At 43.4% G+C, this 23,012-nt stretch overlaps 1 pseudogene; it reads right to left on the minus strand.

The window, feature by feature from the left end:
- Positions 1-12,810: 12,810 nt before the first annotated feature.
- On the minus strand, positions 12,811-15,175 carry LOC123450404 (annotated as a pseudogene).
- Between the last annotated feature and the right edge of the window lie 7,837 nt (positions 15,176-23,012).

A 23,012-nucleotide genomic window follows, 5' to 3' on the forward strand; every position in this document is an offset into this window, starting at 1 on the left:
AACTCTATAAAAATATACAAAACACGCTTAATATCTTACACATTTTTATAAGTATATTGTGAGGACATAGGGCCCGCAATAGCGTACGCAATTTGCAATCCGCTATACCGACCCAAATCCATTACGAGCCCGCTATCCGCTATTTAAAATTGTAATCGCAACACGAGTTAGAACGAGAACAAAGAGACAAGGGCGGGAGTGAATGGAACCGAGATGCTTACCACAGAAACCTGCCTGATGTTGGAGTCCTTCCTGATGTTGGAGTCCTTCCTAAAACTTTGTACGTCACGGCTTCATCATTCGTCTTGAACACGGACCAAACCTCCTCCTCACTGAAAAATGCAAAAAAAACATTGTCAACTTTCTGAATTCTACAAAAACTGAAAAATGCAAGTATATCACAAAATCATGATTAATATGGCTACAACATAAAGATTGAGGAATTGCATACATTGGCAGTACATCAGCACTGGCTACAGCTTCAGAGATAACAAATAAGTTGAGCACCAAAGATATCATAACAACTGGCTTCATTTCCTTGAAGTAGAAATGCTACAAGACCAACTTCCAAGAAAACTATTCCTGAATTGTGAATCAGTGCAAGCACACTAATTCTGTGAAAATGTTATATGAAACATAGTTTGCCACACCTGCCATTTAAGCACTAGAATAACTAGCATACAAGAGTAAGACAAAATGACAATAGACTACACCAGAACCCATGAGGAACATTACTAACCATGGCATAGGTAAAAATTCACATGCATAAGAGGAGTGATTGCTCTTTCACCCATCCCTTGGATCAATAGCATTACTGAACACATATACATGAGATCTGAATCTAATTACCAGGCCAAATAATATGTTACTCAAACAATCTGAATTCAATATCAGGTCAATTTTAATGCACTCAAAACAAATACTAGACCAAATAATTTATTCAAAACAATCTGAATCCAAGCACAAACATATATGAAATTCACATTGACAGACGATGAAGAGTGGATGCATGGGACACATGGACAGAAAATGACAAAGATTTATTTCTTTGTAGATTGAGGACACGACCACAAAAATACATTCGCTAACACGACATAACTTCAAGTTCTAGAGTACCAAGAAACACAACCTATCTAGTGCACATGTACCCAAAAATAAGTAAACAGATAACCACTGGCATCAAACGAATTTTGACAGAAAACAAATGATCTTCCGACCAATCTACTAACCCTGTAGTGGGTAAGATCAGAGATTACAGGGCAGGAACCCAGGAAAAAAGATGATGACGGGGAGTAGCACATAAGCGCAGTGCAGGAGGCCCCACGCAAAGCCGAGGAGGTAGCACCCGTCGCGGCAGACAGAAGCCGGTGGCCAGCTCCATCGCGCCGGTGGCCAGCTCCATTGAGCTGGCACTCCTGTACATTGATTACATCAGCAGGTGATTAACATTTAACAGTAGCAGCAAAACGCGTGGACTTGATCGATTACTATTGCACGATAAAACCTCTAAGACATGCAGATGAACAAATTCACACAAGTAATCATATATAAATGGAAAATAAAATATAGGACCTCTACATCTGCACGTACGGCGCTAGATCCATCTCGTTTTTACACAAGTATCTACTACTAAATCATCCCCAAGCACCCCAAGATTTTAACAGTTCGAAACTTTAAAACATCTTTTTATACTGACAACTATGGGACTCCAACCTGTACAATGGTCCACGAGTGTTCTCCTGGAGTAATACTAGTCTTTGACGAAACAAATTTGGAACCTACAAGAATTTATATCAAGATAAGATCGTTTAGAAAGAAAGAAATATATATGTCAATAAGTCATGGTATTGCTCTTTTTTTCATTAGAGACAGAAAGTCTATGTTTCTAGTACTTACATTCGTGAAACATGCCTTACATAGCCAGATGTTTGGTCTCTCTTTTAGGGTGATGAATTTATATCAAGATGTTAATTGGTTTTAGATTTTCAGGCGCCTACTGGAATAGGGCATAATATACGTTTTTTCTTATAGGGCATGTTTCAACTTAGGCATTATTAGCAATATAAAGTTTGTCTGAAGCTTATATTTTTCACTAGAAATTCCCAACGAAGCAATCAACTAATGGTTTGGATGAATTTCTATTGTTATTGCAGGTATTCACTAATATAGAGTTGCATCCAAAAAATGAACTAGCTAAAGATTCGGTTCAGTTGAAAAATTATATGGTCGATTAACAGTCGCTTACCTTGACACATTCAAAATATCAGTCAGTGCAATAGATATTGAAGCTGAAGAATAATATTGCACGCCCCTCCTCGTCCTTGGCCGGCTTCCAGCCGTGGGGCGGGTACCTATCACAGTTCACAACACACCATCAATCAACGCATTGAAAGCAAGATGAAAATATCCCGTCCTGCTAAACACAACAGAGAAGATTATCCCGCCATTAAACAAAGTGAGCTTTTTGCAGGAAAGAAACAGCAGCTAAGCGAGCTGTGCTTAATCTAATGATGGTCAAACTTTAATTTAGAGCTGAGCAAAGAGAATTGTAGTTAACTACCTCGCGAGCGGTACCACGCGGCCACCGTGTCGGCCGGCGGCGCGGGTGAAGACCGGGCGGCGGCGGCGGCATCTTCCTTGAGCCAGCGGCGGCCGATCCAGGAGAAGGGCCACGCACATGCCAGCGAGTAACTATAATTATGGTCAGTTATCAGAAGATATCAAAGGACGACTATAGTTATAGTAGTGATTTATTGTTTGCAGTTGATGCCTGAAGAACCCCGACACTGAACGCGTTCATGACAAATCGATGTCAAACTGTTCGAGTGGCATTTGTGCAGCAAATCTCTACCATTGAAAGATACTGAATTCAGTTCTCTGCTTCCAAACAAGACCCAGTCCGAATTAATCAGGTCGCTCGATTTCTTTAACAAATAAACAGCCCATGCTTGCCAATAGGACATGAGAAATATCATCATCAGGTAGGATATCATACAGAAAGATAATGTGCAATCGACTTACTTACAAACTAAGCTTTCAGTTTTCATTCGTCAGTACCAAGTATTCTGCCATTCGTATTTTACTCGTATGAGAAATAAACAAAACAGTACTGTACTACACAGATAGGGTTGAACAAGTCAGAATGAAGATCCCTTGACTCTGCCAAAGCCCAAAGCCAGCCGTGCATTGTCCATGGACCTGAAGTGTTGTAACCTTAGCCACAAAGCGCCCAGTGGCAGGCAATCTTTTGGGTTAGGGATATGCACATGTGGCTTTTGCATCTGCCTTTGTTACAGTTATTTGCATAGATCGAGTTCAGTAGCATCTGTAAACATTGCCGTCAACGCCACAAATAATAGCACTCGGGATTGTTTGTGATGCATAACGAAAAAATCAAATGAATCCTCAACACCACAGATGAACAACAAAAATTGACAGGGAAGCAAAAAACCGGATTGATAGGACCACCGGGGTCAAATTAGTCAGATAATCCCGTTGAACTTACCACATAGGCTCGAGGAGGGGAAAGAGTGGAGGGCGGCAGATGCGGATCCAGAGCCTAGTCGCCGGCGCATCTGGTGATGCGGATCCGTCGCCGGCAGCCCACCGGCCCACCGGCAGCCTCCTGGCCTCGTCGCCGGCGCATCCGATGATGCGGATCCAGAGCCTGGTCGCCACGGCCACGGGCTACGGTTTTGGGCGCGTGGAGTGAGATCTATGGAGGTTGGACTCGGCGACTGGGGAGAGAACGAGAGGCGAGGAGGAGAGGGTTGGGGGTACCGACAGTGGTCGCATCAGCGACGTGTTCTCGTATTGGTTGGACTTGGACCTGCAGAATCAATACCGCCATCAGCGCGCAGCCATGAAATGAACAGCCAGATCCGGCGAGAGGGAGGGGCCGCTCACCTCTTGAAGCCGAGGATGCTGCCCCGGACATAGAGCCTGACGCGTTGCCCCGTGCGTCCCTTCACCATGGCTGCCGCCGCCGGAGACAAGGGGATCGGGGATTGGGGAGCAGGTGGGGATCGGGAGGGGGCGGGGATGGGGAGGAGGTGGCGGCGGCGGCCAGGAGACGGGGACGAGGGAGGAAGGGTGGGATGGGGGGATCTGAGCTAGGCAAGTCTACGGGTGGGGTTATATTTTTTTAGTTTTTTTTCTGTTGATAGATGGATGGATGGATGTGGGATGGGGAGATGGATGGATGGATGGATGCCATGTCATCGATCCGTGGGAAGGGTTCCGATTGGTTCGGAAAATTAGAGATTTAAAATAGTTTTTAAATACTAAAAATAGAGAAATCTTGTAAAGCATCTATCAGAAATGTTTTTCAAAAGGGCACCACACAAATTTTCACTAAAGTTAGACCACATTTTATGGATGAGGACCAATTTGTATGCATTTCTGATCTTTCTAGCTATTTTTAATTATTTTTCGAGTGGTAAAATTTGTTTTTTTGTGAAGAACCTATCAAATATTTGTTGCAAAATTGAACTCCAATAAAATGGACCCACGAATGACATGTCAACATAGTTAGAACATGTTATGACATTTTTATAATCATCGTAAAAGTTATGACGATCTCATCTTATGCGGTTACGACGTTTTTGACTCATATCGTCGTAATTTATATGTAGATTTGAATCCCTCAAACGGCTTACGACAATCTCGGACGAAATCGTCATAGATTTATGACGAATTCATCAACGACATCTTAAAGAACGTCATGTATGAGCATATTTCTTGTAGTGTATTCTGCAGAATAAATTTCTTCAGAGAAACCGTTATTGTTTGTAGAATATATTTCTTCAGGGAAAGTGTTATTCTGCATAGACTACAATGAAATTGTTGGCGGAGAAGATCGAGTGAACTCCGCTACATCAGGTTGGGTCAAAGTGAGTGGTACATTTTCCTCATCTGCATGCTATCTCAATGTATTTCCGTTCATAAACACATTTTTATACTTTGGAGGTTGCATAATTATCAATAATAAGGTATTATGGATTTTGTACATATTTAGGTCCTTCAAATGGTCTATAGTGCATCCAAGGTCAAGTTCATCTATGGCTAATTCTGCTGCAACCTCGTTTGTACGTGTGCTTTGATCTATTTTCATTTTTTTCTTGGGCGTTTGAAAAATGCTTCACAAACTAATCTCATGTTAAACATACACAACTATGTAAGATAGTTTCACATGTCTCTTACGTACTTGCAGTATGACACCATTGCCAATTTGTATTGTTTCTAAACTGAAATGATGCTCTGTTGTTCACTGATTATCTATGAACTGAAATAATGCCCTCATGTACTAAATTGGTCTTTCATATGTTCATTGTGCACACATGGCATTAGCCTGTCATTTTCTACTTTATTTTTTCACTTCACTCGAAATAGAAATACCGCCTGAAACTTGTTAAGCTTACCTGCATAGGTTATGATAAACCCTAACTATCTAACATGCATTGCACTCTGACCTGATGTAGTAATTTGCAACAGCACTGCCCCGGTTCAGTTCAGCAAGGAGACCAACTACCTCTATAATGTCCACTCGTGCTGGTTTTTGACCTGTCAAACAAGAACACATGGTGCTAGTTGCTGAAAAGGAGATGACAGTGGTCCTCTTGACAACGAAGACGATGACGCAACAGACCAAGCCTTCTGCGTTCTTCGCTCGCATGCACAAGGAGTTCCGCTAGATGGATAACGCTGTCAAGAACCAGGTCACTGGCAACTACTACATGACAAAACCCGCTCTTGCAAGGCTTTCAATTTACCGCAACTTGGCAAATGATGAATATAATGAATGAAGTGCTCAACATACTTGTTGTGCGAGTAGGTTCAATACTTTTACCCCATGACTATGTTTCCGGAACTGATTCGGGCATTACCATTTTTCTTTACAAATGAAGGGACCATTTGTACCCCCTCTCACCCATGCATGTGTTGATGGTTACTCCTTCTACTCATGTTAATTTTCTTATGTTTCTAAACTGTGTATATCATTTATATGTGGGAACCATTGGTGTCCTTTAAAATAGATATTGTTGTGCATCGATTTCTTCACGGTATTTCCTTTTACTATTTTTCAAAAAATTCATAATATCAATGTAAAATTTATATTCACATGACTTGTTCATCACAATAAGATAATAGGTCTATACCAGTTGTCAATCATTGTTGGCAAGGATTCGAAAAACATCTCATCAAGAAAATCGGGATATACTTTTTTGAAATTTCCCTCGAACTTTGTTGATTTACTCATGATTGATGATAAATATGTTCACCAAAGTTTTAGTCCAAGTAACATTTTTGTATCACAACATTGTTAGATATATGTATGGCTTCTCTTATATTAGGACACCATTATAGTTTGTTCATTATTTCTAGAATGGATGATGATTTTTTCACACAATAATACGTGCGTTGCACGTGCACGTTTACTAGTAATCCTAAAATAAATTCTCCAAGAACTCCAAAAAGATTCCAAAAAAATTGGTTTGCTTAATCATAGTATTAACATTTCACATTGTTACTGTTTAGTGCTAGGGAGTCATTTGAGTGCAGTTAGACAAATGAAAGACTAAACAAATGGCAGCCTAAAAGATGCTACACGGATCTCAAAGCAAGATCAAATGGAATCGAGAGGGGTATATATATATAGGACGACCGTTTGGGGCACCTAGGTGACTGGGCACCTTGCCTATCCATCGTTAGATCATATTTGAGGGCTGCTATGGAAACCAATGTAAATGTCTCAATTAATAGGTAATTTGGCAGGCATTAATTATTTGACCATCGCATGCTTGCATGTTAGGTGATAAAAGGAAGATCATTTTATATATTATAGGGAATAAATATTAACATTTATCGTATCCTTATATAGCATTTATTGATTCGTAGAATAAATTACTAGGTATGTATAGATCGATGTATGTACGTAACCTTATAAGTAGGCATATGCATACCCGTGTATATATAATTTCATTAGTAGGTACATGCATATCCGCGTATGTACATAATTTTTTCACTAGCTACAAATTAAAACAAATCATTGGGTATATATACCAGCACATGTACATTGTTTTGTTAGTAGATATATCATATCCAAATGTACACAATTTCATTAATAGATACACATATATATCCGCATACGTATATAATTTTTTACTAGCTACAACCTAAAATAAATCATTAAAAATATATAACGGCGTATCTACATAATTTATTACTAGGTATTATATGCCATGGGTATGTCTCTCGATTTGGAGTCGATGGATAATTTATTAGTCCTAAATAATAAAAATGTTTTGTCTTGGATACCTAATGAAATAATCAATGTGTGTGTGTGTGTATGTATATATCGCGCTATTCGTTACCCTGGGTGAGGAATAGTTATTCTTCACCCCCCCTCTATTTTCACATTAATACACCATAATTTTACGTTTCTTAAATTTTAATCTTATCTCATACGTAGAAAGATACCGTAAAAAATACATAGTCACCGTAAAAAATATTTTATGTCCCGTAAAATTACAAACATAAAAACATAGTGTAAATTATATATAAAATGCGATTTTTCTGGTCTTATGATCTATACTTTTGTTTTCTTATGTCAAATTTTTCGTAGTTAATCAATATAAATGTATCTATTTGCATTTCAAATTGAATTTATTTATGAAATGGTCGTAAAATTATCTCGGATGAGGAATAATTTATTCTGCACCCTGGGTGATGAATAGAGTTTCTATATATACATACATACATATATATATATATGGACCGTATATTCTGACATTGGGTGAACAATAACTATTCTCACATCACTTATGAGCTGCATGGCTAACACGAGTGCACTGCATCCCTATCAAACGAGCACTGCAATGTGAGCACAAAAATCTGCATGCGTTTTTTTCTTCACTATTGTTCCTCCAGTTTCTAGATCATTTATCGGAATGAGTCATATAATATACCTTTGGATATCTATGGAAAATGCGCAGCTTGGTCATGTTAAAAACTTTTTGAGATTCCTCATAGTTTAAGAGAAATTTTGAAAACGATAGGCGTCTGATGGCTGACAACGAGCGTTTTTTCGCGTTTTTTTTAAACGGCTCGTTGGAAGGAAGCAAACGATATGGTGTTCGAAAGGTATCATGAAGCTGCAACTTTTGAATGTAGATTATACTCTTTAATTCCTTACGGTTTAAGAGCAGTTTTAAATATACCAAAACGCGGAATCCTGTTTTTGAAATTTTTCGACTTTTTCGGTACGGTTTTCGCTGCAGTTTTTTAACTGCTCGCCGGAACGAGGCATGTGATACCGCGTTGAAAAGCTGTGGAATAAGAGTAACTTTTATATGTTGTTCATTTATTCAAATTTCTCACGGTTTTAAATGAATTTTGGAAACGATGTGGCTGACTACGATGGTAGCGAGCGTATTTTAATGAATTTTTCTAAACCGCTCGTCGAAACGTTGCAAATGATATGGCGTTGGAAAGATATCGACGAGGCATAAGTTTTTCATGTAGAACATTCTCTCTAATTTTTTACGATTTAGGAACAGTTTTGAATTTACTGAAATGCGGACATTCTGTTTTTCGCAACACAAAAAATCGACGCATGAACTGCATCGGATACAAGAACGCACTCCATCAGACCGAGGTAGAGGATCGAATTTCATGCCCGCCATAAGTGATCGAAAATGAAGCGCATTATTTTTTGTCATTTTCTTAAACATTTTTGTACTTTTGTATGAGGAGTAACTGAACCGTGACGGTACCAAAAGTGAACCACGATAGTACATGAAAAGATCTGCATGACTTTTTATTATGTTTTTTCAGACTTCAATTTTTTACACGCGTAGACCGGGCGAGTGGACCACACACACAGCGGGTGGACTGCATAATTTCACATTTTTTATTTGTTATTGCATGCGCAAAGATAATGAGCTGCTCGGAGAGGGATGTCTACATGGAAGAAAAGGCGGACCACATGGTGAAGAAAAATTAACCGCAACACAGTGCTGGGTGGACTGCTTTTAAATCAAAATCACATGCATTTGCCTGAAAAACAACACAAATTTATCCCTCGAAAACAAATTCCACGTGCCCTCAAACAGCACACATGAGGTGACTACATACGAGCTGTAGAACTACATGCCATCAACCGCGTTATGGAAACTGAACTTGCATGCCTTGCACTATGTTTCGCAAATAGTATTATTCAGTAGGTCTCTTCCTTGTACAGGAAAACCATCACACACACAAAAAAAAAGCAATATGGTCATGGGAACCTCCAATGCAGAGAGTAGTTCACTCAGAAATTAAAAACAGAAGTACACACATGGGGTGATGTACTGCTCACCGTGGAAGTTCTTTTCATTCTGCAAACTACTCCCTCCGTTTCTAAATATAAGTCTTTTAAAAGTTCTATTAAAAGACTACATACAGATGTATGTAAACATATTTTAAAATATAAATTTATTTATTTTACTTCGTATGTGGTCTTTTAATGGAATCTTCTAAAAGAGATATATTTAGAAACAGAGGGAGGGAGTAATAGCAAAAGATAACCAAAATAAAACTACATGAAAGAAAAAACTGCATACGAGCGGCAACGGAGCTGCACAGGAGCGCCAACCGAGCTGCACGGGATGGTGCGGTGTCCGAGTACCACGGATGGCGCAGGAGGAAGATAGGAGCATGTGAGAGTCTCTGGTTGTTGCGGGATACGACAAGACGGAAGTCATCCGCGTGTGGTGGGGGTCTAAACGAGGTGGGGGTAGACCCGCGCCGGCAGAAGCGCAAGGTGGGCCGCCATCCGCGTGTGGCGCCAAGGGGCGGCGGGGCAGATCCACGCCGGCAGCCACGTGGGGCGCCTGGAGGTGGCGGAGTTCGTTCCCGACGACGTGGATGAAGGAGGTTCTACCATGAGGGTGGGTCGGGGAAGTAGGTAGGTGGAGGTGGGAGCTTGGAGATCGAGTGGTCACGCCGGTCGGCGGCGCAGAAGAAGGCAAGAGGGACTCTGCCGGTACAGATCTGGGGGCATCTCGCCATGGTGGCGCGCGGGCCAGCGGGGCAAGTTGGGGCTGCGGTGGGCTGGAAATCCTGGCAGCCGGCGGTGCTGCGAGAAGGGGAGGCACAGGGAGAAGGTGGACGGGAGAACGGCGTGGGCCACAGGCGATGGGTGGCGCGGCGTAAGGTGGGGTGGTTGGGCGGCGGCGGCTTGGAGTAAGGGCCGTTTTTTTTTCCTGGCTTCTAAAATAATCTGGAATAACCTACCCGTTACCCATCTTATTATAGAAGCCAAATCACATTTTTTAGAAGCCTATTAATTATGACATAATTTGTAAGCTTTAAAAAATATTTTTAGTTAAGCTTATACAATAAACTGGGTAGGGGACAGTTCATTGTAGAAGCTTAAAAAAGTCATAAAAAGCTGGTCCTGAAAAGGTGCGTGGATGGATGGGCGCTGGTGGACGAGTTGGGATGTCGTGGTGCAAATTTTTTATTTAGTTTGTTCGCGCCGTGCGGTACAGTCCTGGCCAAACAGGCCTGCACGGCATGGCCCGGCACAACCCACCATAATGGGACTGGCATGGCTCATTCAGTCATGAATATTAGCTGGGTTGTGCTGTATCGGCCACGTGCGCAGCGTCACGGCCCAGGCTCGAAAGCTATACGGGCCGGTCCGTTAGTATGCCAGGTCCGCTCGTTTGCTAGGTTTTTAATTTTTTAGGCTGATTTTTGGATCGATTCTAGCTTGTTGGACTGTTTTTTGGTCGATTTTAAAATGTTGAGCTATTTTTTATTATATATATAAGTAAAAAAAATATTAAAACTGTAAACGGGTCGTGTCATGCTGGCCCGCGTGTCCGGCCTTCAGGCCCGAGCACGACCCGAGGCGGGCTGTGTGCCTGGCACGACCCGATTAGCCCGTGGCGTGTCGGGCCATCATGCTTCCGGGCCAGGTTTGCTGCGGTTCAACTAGCAGGTTCGGTTCGTGACGCGAGGCAGTTCCAAAGTGGTGTAAGAATAAGGTGGGTCGGTGTTAGAATAAGGTCTTAAGGATGATGTGACAATAGATCCATCCTATATATATGTATATCCTTGTGTGTAAGTTTGTGCCTTCATGTAAGAAAACTAATTCATCAACGATGTGAGCAGTTTGGTTCTTGCTCATTTGAACCCCGCCAAATTGTTGGCGCGCTAAAATATCGACAGCGATTTGTGTGCCCTCGTCTCACCAGCGAATTGGTGCAACGACGACCTGGCATGCCAAAATTTTAGAGCCCGTTCAAACAAGATGCGACGTTTCAGTCGACGCCAATAGTTTGGCTGGACATCCCAGGGATTCAATCCAAGCAGTCCTTATGAACAAGAGCATCTTTTCCTCAATCGGAGATGTTTTGGCAAGCCTAGTCCTTCCCGGTGCTCAACTTTAGTTCGTTAAATTAGTTATTAGCGGTTGTAATCCACTTTGGAAGAATGTGGGCATGCGTCTGAAGAGTAATAACACGAATGATACTCTAGCAAAAGAAAAAAGAAAAAAAACACGAATAACACAAAGCAGCGATGACTAATGACACAAAACAGCGATGATGATGCCGAACTGATCTTTATTTTTTTCTACCTAAACCTGATGGACCATGCAGCTTTATCTAAAAAAAGCATCCGTAATTTTACATGGCAATCTCATTTTTCCTACTATGCCTATTAGGCGCGTGGACAGATTCTCTTGCCATGTTGTCCATAAACTTACTTCACAGCCAACCAAATCTTACCTCACCTCCCTTCTCTTGTTGTGGCGTTTTGAGCGCAAGACAAATTTTATACACCATAGTCTTACCTCACAAGCCATCTATTTCCTACGTGGATGCATGCTGGTTTGGTTGAAATTTTTTAATACACACGCTCCATTCTTTCAACTCGAATGATCTACTCCCTCCGTTCCTAAATATAGGTCTTTTTAGAGATTGTACTACTGAACTACATATGAAGCAAAATAAATGAATCTACGTTATCAAATATATCTATATACATCCGTATGTAGTCTTTTTGTGAAATCTCTAAAACTACTTATATTTAGAAACAGAGGGAGTATTTACCAATGACCTGAACTGTATGCACAGATTCTCTGATCACTTCAAACAGGAGTGCAGAAGGGAATAGATCCGTCAAAATATTGCATTGTGAAAAGTATCAGAAGAAAATCTTGCTTCCAAATGTGAAAAAGACTTTTGATATATAAATCCCATTTTACACACGGGCAATTATCCCAAATTCGGAATAGACGTTGCTGCTAAAACTGTGCATCTTGGGCAGACGAGGACAGTAGTGAGCTTGCTGGATGATTTGACAGTGATGACCACCTTGAACAGCTCTCGAGCAGTCATGAAGGTGGGGTGGCTAGCAGGATTTACCTCGTCAACTGAAATTTCATGATAGAACTTTTGATTTCTGAAACAAACAAATTTTATGATACAACTTTTGATTTCTGAAACAAACAAATTTTATGATAGAACTTTTGATTTCTGAAACAAACAAACCCAAATGAAAATAGTAACGCAACCTTAATTAACTACTAAAAGATGGAAGAATTTAAGCTTGCGCTACACATCGAAAAAGGCTTTCGCCCCGCTTTATAAATAAAGCAAATCACCGAGCCACAACATCCGATAACAGTCACACCAACACACACACGTCGCACTGAAGGTAGCACAACAATACACGGTACCAAGGTTACGCCGTGGGCACAACACATCAAGTCCAAACAAATAAAACAACAAGGCGGCGTGGCAAATAGAAAATGGAACACTAATCCAGCTCCGGAGGTGGCAGAGGAAGCGGCGGCGCCAAGTGAAGAGCCATCGCACGAAGACGAGAGATGATGGAGTTGATGGCATCTCGGTCCCGCGAGCGGCTAAGCAGCCACCAGAGCTGCAGATATCCACACAGTTTGAACACCGCGTCAGTAGCATGAAGAAGAGGAATACGTTGAATAACAAGCTTATTCCGCATAGTCCACAACGTCCAGGCCAGAACCCCCACCGTCAACCACCTAGTGTGGCGGACAGAAGGGGGCGTCACCTGGAGTTCGATGAGGAGGTCAGGGAAGTTTGTGTGGCACCACGTGCCACCGACTACCTCGCGGAAACAACTCCAAAGGAAATGCGCGGACACGCAAGAGAAGAAGATGTGGTTAGAATCCTCTTCCGTCGGACAAAGCGGACATATGCCATCCCCCGGTCCGTTCCGCTTAAGGACTCAACACCCAAGGGAAGACGACCACGAAGCCACTGCCATAGGAATATCCGGATCTTCAAGGGAAGCCTAGTCTCCCAGAGCGCCGCAAGAGGCTCGATGCCCTGGGATGGCGCAATGGCCCGGTAGAGGGATTTCATAGAGAAGCATACCGATGGCTCTGATCGCCAAGAGATACGGTCGTCGGGCCAATCAATGTCCGGTTCATGAAGGGCGATGGACTCCAGTAGTTCCTGCCAGGCGTTCGTGTCCATCGGCCCGAAAGGACGGCAGAAAGCGAGGCGCCCGGGGTCGGTAAGGGCCTCCTCCACCAAGATCTGGGGCATGACCGCAATAGAGAATAGGCCGGGAAACGAGCAGCAAAGGGGGACTCGCCGGCCTAGCTGCCAAACCAGAACAGGGTGGATGCGCCAGAGCCAACCTCGATAGAGGTCCCAATGCGCAGTACCAGGAGCAGCTAGATGAGGGACTGCCAGAACTGAGATCCCCCAGACCGCTAGCAGAAGGCGAGGGGCTGGCCCCGCAGGTACTTATTCTGAATTATGCAAAGCCAAAGGCCCCCTCGCCCTTTGCAATCCGCTAGAGCCAACGGGTGAGGGGGTCGATATTCATACGCTTGGAGGACATGATCCCAAGGCCACCATGCTCGCGCAGTTTGCAAATCTGGGACTACCGTATCATATGGTACTTCTACTTATCCCCCTCGCTGACCCAGAAGAAACGCGCCTGGATCGTGGCGATCTCATGGTGGAGGGTCTTTGGCAGGTTGTGGAAGGTCATCAGGAAGAGCAGCAAGCTCGACAAGGAGGAGTTGATGAGAATTGTCCTGGCAGCCTTCGAAAGCCACCGACCCTGCCATGGTTCAATACGGGGCTGGAGCTTGCCAACCGTAGGTTGCAGATCCGCCACCGAGAGGCGGGAGTCGGTAATGGGGATCCCCAAGTATGACGTGGGGAAGGAACCCAGCTTACAATTAAAGCGGTCGGCGATGCTCTGAGCGGCGGTAGGAGGGTAGGCCATTACCATGATCGCACTCTTATTAAAGCTTATTTTGAGGCCCGACATCTGCTGGAAGCAAAGGAGGAGAAATTTCAGATTCGAGATGTCATCATCCGTGCCTTCAACCATGATGATCGTGCCATCCGCGTACTGCAGGAGAGAGACGCCAAGGTCTCCCACCAAGTGCGGGACGATGCCGAGGATGTGGCCGACCACCTTGGCCTTGTCAAGGATGGTGGCTAGCGCATCGACCACCATGTTAAACAAGAACATGGAGAATGGATCACCCTCGCGAACACCACACATGGTGGGAAGTAGGGTCCGAACTCCCCATTGATGTTTACTGCGGTACGACCAGAGGAGACAATCTGCATCACCCAGTCACCCATCGGTCGTCAAATCCCTTGCGAAGAAGAACTTTCCAAAGGAAATCCCAGCTAACAGTGTCATACGCCTTGTGAAAGTCAAGCTTCAGGAAGACTGCCTTTAGGTTTCTAGAGCGGACCTCATGGATAGTCTCGTGAAGGACGAGCACACCATCTACGATGTATCGGTCACGGATAAAGGCCTATTGTTCAGGGTGCATGACCCGATCAGCAAGAAGGGTCACCCTATTGGCATACCTCTTTGCCAGGATTCGAGAGAGGACGTTGATCACCGTGATCGGACGGAATTGGCTGATCTCCGCTGCACCCGAAACTTCGGGAATAAGCGTGATAATCCCGAAGATGAAGCGAGCGAGGTCAATAGAGCAAACAAAGAACTCGTCAAATATGGCCATGATCTCCGATTTGATGGTGTTCCAGAAAGTCTGAAAGAACTTCATCGGCAGGCCATCAGGGGCCGATGCTGAGGTCGGGTTCATGCCCTTGATGGCTAACCAAACCTCATCCTCTGCGAACGGAGCCGTAAGGGCCATGTTCTTGTCACGCCCAAGATGCGACCTTATCCTCAATTTGGCACGAAAGCCTCGTCAGGGATATAAGCGCATCTCGTCGTTTCGCAAGAATGGATATCGTTACAAGTACATGTACTGAAAAGAAGAGTATATATATAGAATTGTCTTACACTCGCCACAAGCTACATCCGAGTCACATCAGTGCAATACATAAACATCATGAAGAAGAGCAGGGTCCGTCTACGGACGAAAACAAACGAGAAAAGAAGAACGACGTCCATCCTTGCTATCCCAGGCTGCCGGCCTGGAACCCATCCTAGATCGATGAAGAAGAAGAAGAAGAAGAAGAAGAAGAAACTCCAAATGAACAATGAACGCGCTCGCGTCAAGTAACCTTTACCTGTACCTGCAACTGGTGTTGTAGTAATCTGTGAGCCACAGGGGACTCAGCAATCTCATTTCCAAAGGTATCAAGACTAGCAAAGCTTAATGGGAGAGTTAAGGTTAAGTGGTGAGGTTGCAGCAGCGGCTAAGCATATATTTGGGTGGCTAAACTTACGAGTACAAGAAATAAGAGGGGGAAGATCTACGCATAGGGGACGTGAACTACTGATGATCAAATGAATGATCCTGAAGACCTACCTACGTCAGACATAACCCCACCGTGTCCTCGATCGGAGAAGGAACTCACGAAAGAGACAGTCACGGTTACGCACACAGTTGGCATATTTTAATTAAATTAACTTCAAGTTATCTATAACCAGTGTTAAACATAGTTTCCACGTTGCCACATAACCACGAGCACGGCTTTTTGAAAGATTTAACCCTGCAGGGGTGCTCCAACTAGTCCATCACAAATTACCACAAGCCGCATAGAAATCCGCGATCACGACACTCGCGATCTCGTCGGATTGCTTACTGGGAAACCTCAACTCTGAGATTACCCAAAGCATCACCGGAATCCCGATGCACAAGATATCTCAAAAAAGGTAAAACTAATCTAGCGAGGCTGCCCGGCGTGTCGGCGATCCCGATTGGAGCCGCGTATCTCGTTCTCAGGACAGGCAGATGAGTGACGCGTACGGTGGCCTGATAGAAATCACCCAAGTTTCCCTAGGTTGACCCCGCACAGTGCTCTGTTTTGGGCCAGCACCATCAGCACTGGCCCCCCTATATTATGTAGAATTACTCCTCGAGTAGCGCTAACTCCTTATGCATTTCAGTTTTAACACAATTATTATGTTGGGCGAAAGTAGAACCAATGTTGGGCCTTGCCAGACCAGCTTTAATCTAAAACGAATTACGAAGGGGGTCTCCATAACAACCCTGATCGTGTTAGGAGTGCTCAAATATGGAACATAACACCGGTAGCCGAAACTAAGGGGGCAAAGGTGGAACAAAACACCAGGTTAGAAAGGCCGAGCCTTCCACCTTTTACCAAGTATATAGGTGCATTAATTTAAATAGCATTTAATATGGTGATATAACAAGGAACCCATGTTATCACATGGAAGCAACTGCACCTTCAACTAGCAACAATAACACAGGGTTAAGCAAGCGGTAACATAGCCAATCAGTGGTTTGCTAGGTTGTGAACAGGTTGAAGGTTTTCATGGCATTGTTGAGAGGCTGATATTTAATATGTGGTAGGCAACGAGACATAATCGACAGAAACGGTAAAACTAGCATGGCAATGATAATAATGGTATCTGGGGAAATGGTCATCTTGGCTGAGATCCCGCTTGGAAGAAGAACGACTCCGTGAAGCAGACGACCCGATGTAGTCGAACGGGTCCTCACAATCCAACACGCTTGCGGAACTCTATCGAGACGGCGCAAGACGGAAACAAGAATCAACACACAATATACACCACACGATGCACAACACAAATGATGCATGAGCAGCTGAACACATGTAAGACACGGCATGACAATTCCCAACAACCAAATACTACACATTAAGTGAAGTTAAATATGCAACGAGTTGCATATTGACGAAACTCCACGTTTAATTATTTAGGTCTATCCCGATTAGATACACAACAATATTAAATGTGGTTAAACATGGCAAGAGGTGAAGCGCAATTAATCTACCTATCTGGGCATTTTAAATGAGGTCGGAAATGACATATAGCATCTCCGAAACGACCTCACATGTTAATTTACAATTCTGTCCAGATCTGAACTAACACATTTAATTAGTTGTTAAACAGGAAAACAAATAGGTTCACGTGATTCTACACGTCGTTACAAGCAATTTACACATAGTGAACATATCCAACAGAGCTACGGTTCAAAAGATACAAGCACCGCAAGATATGATGGCATGAATGCAATATGTGTGCAACGACAGTCACGAGCACTTCAAAACATACAACCAGCAAGAGAAAATGAAACTACACGAGATTCTAAGCAAGTTTTATATAGGACACGATCAAAACGGAGCTACGGATCAACAACTACGAGCAAAACAAGAAATCACTACAATCTGCCAAAATCAGCCACATAGCATTTTCTACACCCCACAACTACGAGCTACACAACTCCAATAAACTCAACCAAGGCATGATGCGATAGAGGGCAAGAAGAACTACAACAAACAACTAATAAAAACTAGCATGGAAGCATGGAACACTAGGAAAAGAAGTCACAAAATGGCATCTCACGCACTATTTCAGACTTAGTGAAAAATACACTTCATGAAAGTGCAGTTTTCGATCTGAAGGCATATTGACAGCAGCAAAACCATAATCTACAGGACTCCAAATGGCATGAAAATTCACAGAGTGGTAGAGAATCCCAAAGTATACAACTAACTCCATTGCACCAACCTCAAAAGAGCTACAGATCACAAGATAGAAGCAAGACAAGACATCAACAAAATATAACAGATTTCAGACATAGAAATATTTCAGCATCTCCAAATCAACACTATTTCTAGCAACTTGAGATCAATCAAACCACAACTAAACATGTATTTCTATAACAACCAAAATTACCAGGGGCTAGACTAAACATCAAAGGGCAACTCTCTAGTTGACAACTCCTTCAAACGAAGCACGGAATAAATCCTACGAAATAGACAAGAGGGCAACATGGCAAAATATTGCGCGAACTAACTTGCTCAAAAACTAAAACTAATTACGTAGAAAAAACCCAGAAAACATATAAAACATGTGGGGTTGCACAATAATAATTTCACCACACGTAAATGCGAGATAATGTCCTAAACACGAAAAATAAACTAGCGGCAAATCCCTACACGCAAAAATACCAATGACTACTCTAAAATACATGGCAGAGGGGTTCCTAAAACATGAATATTTCTACTACGTAGTTCGAACAATCCGGACACGCACGAAAAAGATAACTACGGGCAAAACATAATAGACAACACACATTTCTAGGCATTTGGCACGCTAAACTACGTCAAACAAATATGCAAGTTGCACAAACATAATCTACGTGCAAAACTACACCAAAACCATATACAATACGCCTCGATCCGACTTACGGTTAAAAAGTACGAATGTTCTAATATCGTCTATTTTTCTGGAATATATATTTCCGAAAAATCCTAAATATCTAATGGGCTGCACAGGTGGACACAACATAGAATAAATCGCCATGGGCGGGGTTAGATCTCACATCGGGGGGGGGGGGGTCTCTTGGGCCGATGGAGCGAGGAGGAGGCCTCGGCCTGGCTGCCGCTGCTGGGCCGGTTGCGGGGCCCAGGCGGGAGGAGGCCCAGGCAGGGTTGGTGGGGAGCGCGGCTGCTCCGGCTCCTCGTCCCGACCCAAATCGGGGCAAGGGAAGCGGCGGCGGCTCATCTCCGGCAGGACCCGACGATCTCCGTCCGGCGGGGCTGCGGGAACGGGCTTCTCCGGCGTGCCCGCATCAGATCCACGCAACGGCGGCGCGAAACTGCCACGGGGCGGCGGCTCCCAGCATGGCGGAAACGAGGGGACGCGAGGCGGCGAGCAGGCAGGGAGGTACGAGTTCTAGGGCGGCGGGACCGAAACTCCGGTGGGACTCCGGCCGGAGGTGGTCTCTTGGGAGGCACGGGCTGCTGCGGGGCTCGGGAGTTGCGGCTCGAGGGATTGGCCGGCGGCGCTAGGCAGGAGGCGCGGGGCACGGGAGGCAGAACGGGGACGGCATCGGCTCGGGCCCGGGCGGGCCTGCGGTGGCTGGCAGAGGAGAGAGAGGCTGCGGGAGAGTCTAGGGTTAGGGGTAGGTGGGCCCGGTTCCCGAGGCGGAAGGAGGGACTGTCTAAAAATAATACCGGGGGGTCTATTTATAGACAAATGGGGGGGGGGGGCTAGGTTTAGCGAAATTCCGCCCCGGTTTCAACCGCGCGGTCGGATTCGAATAATTCCGAACATGGGACAGACTAAATGGCCGTGTAGAGTAGATATCCGGAGACGAGAGCGAAAACAGGCGACGCGACAATGATTTTTTAAAACATTGACAACCGTCCGGCGATAGACCAAATATGGTGCCGCTACGGTCGACCGTTCGGGTACCATACGGACTCCGATCGCGACGAAATTTGATAGGCGGCCTACCTATAACTAATTAAGATCGCATGCCAAGTTTCAACCCGATCAGATAAAGTTTTGCGCACACTTTTAAAACACGGTTTCGATGATGCCACGGGCGCGTGCGTGTGTGAACGGGTTCAGAACGAACAACGACGAGAACCGGCAACTAACAACGGATGCAAGTTTTGAAAACTGGCGGAATGGGTTTCTGATGCAATGCATATGATGCGAATGATGCGACAAAAGAAAATAAACACACGACGAAAACGGAATAGAAGGGAATCTTCTGGAATGTCGGCATCGGGCTGTCACAACTCTCCTACACTACAAGAGGATCTCGCCCCGAGATCCAAGAATGAAAGGGGGAGAGGATGAGAAAGAACAAGAGGTAAAAATTTAGTCACTTCTTTGACAAACGAGTGAAACCAACGATCCTTGAAGGTTGCAAAGAGATGAGGAATGATATGAGAAGCAAGCAAGAATTCACGGAAAATTTCGGCGGCACTTCGGTAGGAAAATGGAACAAAAAATTCAATAAGATGGGAGAAACAGGCAATATTCATAACAAACAACTAAATACAACAAAGGAACACCATTATCTTGATAGAACAACATGATAGACCCAAAAGAGCAACATCACCATGCTTCCGGAACAATAGAATAGGAACTAGGTCATACGGAAGAAGAGAATGAAGAAAAGAATGACAACTACTATCTCAAATGAACTTGACAAGCACCCTTGCGAGAAGAATTGAATGGAGTTGTTGGAAAAACAACAATGAAAAGAACAAGACAGTAGTGGGCTTATGGAAACCTTTTCAAACTAATGAAGTGACAACCAGCCACTAACAGAAACAAGGATTGATTAGGAGAAACAAGATATGAACACTTTCTTACACCAAGAGGATACATTGAGAACTTGGATTACTGACAAGCACCATGATAGCAACAATCCATAGGAAAAGCTTTAGATGAAATCCAAACCAAGATAGCCCAATGAAGAAATCATGGGATGAAAATATCTCATGATCATAGAATTGGTGGGTTTAATTATCTCATTCTTGAAAGGAAATCTCTTCGAGGCTCCTACACTAACAAGAATTCTATAATACCACCTCAAAGGATAAAGGAAGAACAAATGCACTTGGAAATGCAAGAGAACAAAACATGAGGTTCTCCAACAAGAATCTTGAAGAACACTTTGAGAATGAATTGACATCATGAGCCGCTCTTGGAGAAGAATTCAGATTACTATGAACAAGAATAAGAATTATGTTATGCTTATCCTTCATCAAGTAAATTGATGACAAGCAACGGATTTAGCATACAACTTATTATTCTAGAAATGATTGAGGAGATATATGAGCACAAACTATAAGAAATCTTGAAAGAAAAACTGGTGAGAATTGAAATGAATGAGGCAACCATGAATGAATGGAGATACATGAGAATGAAGAGATCATGAGCCAGCTGAGAGAAAACTAGAACAAGGCACCGAATAAACGAGAGATGAACCAAGAGGCAACAATGGAGAAGAATTTGAGAATGGAAGCTGCAAAGCTGTGAACGAACAAAATCTTCTGAAAAGATGGCCTTCGGAGGATCGAGAAATGAACACAACACAAAAATGCACCGGATCGCAAGAAAGGGATTACTCATGATTGACAACAATTAGGATGAAGGCACAAAGCTGAAATGACGAATCTCCAAGAGAATGGACCAAGATATGAGATAAACACTCCATCAATCTTGAATGAAGAGAATGACGAGAAGAACATCACCAAGAACGACTGAGACACTCCGGAGTAATGAAGAATGAAAGGTTGAGCCAAAGACGAAAATAAATTTGAAGCGATCTTGAAGAAGGAATATGACTGATGAAATCCATACTTACATCATAGTTGAAAAGAATTACAGATCTCTGGAAAAGATTACAAGAGTCAGATAAGATCGTGGGAAAACCTGTGGGTTATGGGGCCACTCAAAGAAACCACCGTTGAAAAGATTGCTTAGAAGGATAGATATTGCACCGGTACAAATAGAAACTTGATGGGGTTGAGCACCTCGAAATAATTGAAAGATTGAAAACCAGAACTTCTGAGACAACTTTAGCACTCTGGATAAAAAGGAAGGAATGAATAACAAGAAAACTTGATAAGGATTTTAATACGGGAAATAATTTAAAGGATGACAAGGATATGATGAACACGAATAGCTTGAACTGAATTCACCAGAAAATATGACAAGATTGAATAAAGAGGAACACGAATCTCCTAAAAATCTTCATGATGAATCAACGACTACGAAAGGAAGAAGAGATAGTGGAAGCTTCACTGAAATGAAATGCACTTGGATGAAATCCAATCACTGAAGAAAAAGGGCGGGAGGGCGGGGAAAACAAGACAAGTTTGGACAGATGAGACAAACTCCGGTAAGAATTGAGAGAATGATTTGCAACAATTGGAGAGGATTGAGTTCACTTGAAGAGAAGCACGCCAGTTTAAAAGAATTAACATGACGACTCAAGTTGACAAGAATTGATAAGACAATTTGAATGAGCAAAAGAATTTGCACTCTCATATGAATATGAGAACACTACTTAGAAAAGATCTGACATCACCACTTGACATCGAAGCAACACGAATTACCATATTCCAACAAAAACAAAAGGTGCGGCTTATGAAACAAGCCAGAACAAACTCATGAGAGAGATTTCTGTTCGATATTTTCATGGACATGATCGCACGGGCTCGAACCTTATAGTAGCCATCAAGTGCAAGGCAGTGCACCCGACATACGAAGCGTCCCCGAGTCGTAGCAAGCTACAAGGACTCTTTAAGACACAACGAGAACCGCTGTAAGAGGACCGTCAACAAACGAATCCACTAGATGTCAAACCCCGACCTAACATCATGCATTTGTTGGAAGATTGTCCTATAAGTAACTACTTGAATTCCCACCTAAGAATTCCCGAAATATCTGATCATGCAATCTGGTACACGGATACAAGGAGTAATTATCACACAACTCCTATACTAACCCGTCACCTGTATCACATCCATCAACACACAACCAGAATCTCGGACCTTCATCTACTACAGACCCTCGTGATCACAATGATACAAAGTATGGCAGTACTCCCGAACAATCTGCACCAGTACTAGGGACATCGGGGTTATCTCGCCACTACTAGTATTGAAGCAATTACGAACATCCTTCGTTCTGAGATACTAAGAAATATGAATGATAACGATGTGCTCGAGAATCCCCTGGAGCTCAACTCCCCGAAAGAAATCAAGTCAGACAGGAGGCACCAA

Source organism: Hordeum vulgare, chromosome 4H, assembly GCF_904849725.1.
Source record: "Hordeum vulgare subsp. vulgare chromosome 4H, MorexV3_pseudomolecules_assembly, whole genome shotgun sequence".
NCBI classification, from domain to species: Eukaryota; Viridiplantae; Streptophyta; class Magnoliopsida; order Poales; family Poaceae; genus Hordeum; species Hordeum vulgare.